General features: G+C 33.4%; 1 long non-coding RNA gene across 1 annotated transcript; it reads left to right on the forward strand.

Annotated features, from left to right (window-relative positions):
* The first annotated feature begins 1878 nt into the window (after positions 1-1878).
* LOC110891864 lies at positions 1879-2464 on the forward strand. The gene is made up of 2 exons (XR_002565615.2): positions 1879-2082; positions 2168-2464. It is a non-coding gene; the product is annotated as an uncharacterized LOC110891864 (long non-coding RNA).
* The last annotated feature ends 323 nt before the right edge of the window (positions 2465-2787 follow it).

Genomic DNA, 2787 nt, shown 5'->3' on the forward strand with positions numbered 1-2787 from the left:
TCAAAAAAATTAAAAATTTACTGCTCGATCAATGTCAACGTATGAAGGGGCAAAAAGGTAATCTCTGGTTGGAATATGATACCTATCCTATACCCACAAAAACTTTCAAAACTAATCTCGTACCTGGTGATGGACGTAAGATTTTTTTTTCAATAGGGTCCATTTTTTTGGTGTTCAAAATTTTCATAACAAAACGTTAAAATTTTTGGGTCGGTCCTCGTTCGCGTCGGTCATAGCGAAGTTTAAACACATGACTTCTTGTTAGTAAAGAGAGGGATTTACCCCTACAACAGTTTTCCTTTTCTTTCTATGGTGTCCACCTAATTGTATTTATGAGTTTCTTATACAATTTAATATACCGCCGAATCTACTAATTTTTTTTTTAAAACATTGGGGTCCGAGGACCTGGTCGGGCCCTACTCGTACCCCAAACGCTCCTCCCATCACCATTCTTGTATGTTTCAGTTTTACCCATCAATCAGCTTCTTTTTCGTTAGGAGTTTGTAAAATACTGAAAACATAAAAACTCTAGGGAAAATCACGAGAATAGCCTTTGAATGGTCAACTTTTCAGAAATAGCCAATTGAAACGGCTCTACGAGCCTTTTCAATCTCCTGAAACGGCTTAAAAAAGTTCTTTCGAGTCAACCAATCTAAGATTGCCACATGTCCGACAATTTGAGATCTTTCAAAGATGGTTTGAGAACTTTCAAAGAGGGCTTGAGATCTTTCAAAGACGGCTTGAGAACTTTCAAAGACGGCTTGAGATCTTTCAAAGACGGCTTGAGATCTTTTAGTGTAGCGGCTTGGCTTGGCTTAAGATCTTTCCTTGGCTTGGCTTAAGGATCTTAGATTTAAGATATAACTTTTTTTTATAATTTGATATATAAAATTAGATTTATTCAACCTGTACAATACACGAGTTTTTTAAAGATATTTTTTTTAAAATACACCAGTTTTTTTAAAGATATTACATTTTTATTATTTAGTATACAAAATTACATTTATTTATTCAACCGTACAATACACGAGTTTTTTAAAGATATTATTATTTTTTTTACAATACACCAGTTTTTCTAAAGATATTACATTTTTATTATTTGGTATACAAAATTACATTTATTTAACCCGTGTAATGCATAGAGTTTTTTAAGGTATAACATTTTTAATTATTTGGTATATACAATTACATTTATTCAACTCGTACAATGCACGAGGTTCTTAAATATATAACTTTTTTGTTACTTAATATATAAAATTACACTTATTTAACTCGTGTAATAAATGAGATTTTTTAAAGTTATATGTTTTATTATTTAGAATAAAAATTAATTTTATTTAACCCGTGTATACACGGGGTTCTAACCTAGTAATTTTTATTTTCAAATTAAAACGTTCAGATTTTTTAATTGAGATTTTCAAGTTTTCACATTTAATTAAGATTTTTTTTAATTATTCGTTTATATTTAAATTATGTTGAAAGATCTCAAGCCATGCTGAAAGTTCTCAAGCCGTGTTGAAAGATCATAAGCCAAGCCACGCCGCTACATTGAAAGATCTCAAGCCGTGTTGAAAGATCTTAAGCCAAGTCAAGCCGCTACACTGAAAGATCTCAAGCCGTCTTTGAAAGTTCTCAAGCCGCATTTGAAAGATCTCAAACCGTCTTTGAAAGATCTCAAGCCGTCTTTGAAAGTTCTCAAGCCATCTTTGAAAGATCTCAAATTGTCGGACACGTGGCAATCTTAGATTGGTTGACTCGAAATGACTTTTATAAGCCGTTTCAGGAGATTGAAAAGGCTCGTAGAGCCGTTTCAATTAGCTATTTCTGAAAAGTTGACCATTTAATGGTATTCTGGTGATTTTCCCAAAACTCTATAGCAAAAAGCAAAAGTAACAAAGAGGTGAAGTATCAAAAGTACAAGGACCGAATATCTAAATACAACCACAATTCCGCAAATTCAACCTCAACGACCCAACAATACCTAGCAATTTGGGGAAGATTCAAGACACCGATCAAAAATGTCACCCGGAGACAATAACGGCACGAAGCTGTTACCACTGCTATATCTAATCGGCGCTGGAAGTAATTCATCTGTTCTTTTCTCACTCATCATTTCAAAATTGGTAATATGATTCGTTAAACCTGATCGTATAATTGATTGTATCAGTCCTCTGTACGGCTGCGATCAACAAGTGGAGGGCCGTAAAGAAGTCGGAGCTCCGACATCAACAGCACCGGCGATTGTTAGAGGAGCCGTCTAAAGCCGTTGATTGAGATTTGTGAATTGCATACGTCGGTAACGCTGAAATTAGGGTTTCGAAATTTTGAGAAAATTTTGCTCATTATCAGTTTTGTTATTTTTTTTTCGTAATTAAAGTTTTATTTTATATCGGTTTTTGTTTCGTGTTGGTCGAATTCACATTGTTAAAAATCGAATGTTGAATGCCAATTTGCTTGTAGATCTGATTGTGTTTCTCATATGAATTTTATCCAAATAGTAAACCGAATGTTGAATGAATCGACTTGTTTTTTACCGAGAAAAGAAAAGGATTGTTTAGTGACCTTTATACTGGTTCAACATTCAATGGTTGTTTGTTTTGCGAGCAGAAGTCTGAATGGTTTAGACATTTGCCTCTAAATGGTTAAGTATTATACTCAGTCTAAATGGTTAATACCTCTAAGCTAAATTGGTTAGACATTTGCATATGAACGGTTAAGTATTACACTGTCTCTTAATGATTCAAACTTTTTACTAGTTCAGCAGTTAATGATTTCAAACCTTTTATT

The sequence above is a fragment of the Helianthus annuus genome, chromosome 11 (assembly GCF_002127325.2).
Source record: "Helianthus annuus cultivar XRQ/B chromosome 11, HanXRQr2.0-SUNRISE, whole genome shotgun sequence".
NCBI lineage: Eukaryota > Viridiplantae > Streptophyta > Magnoliopsida > Asterales > Asteraceae > Helianthus > Helianthus annuus.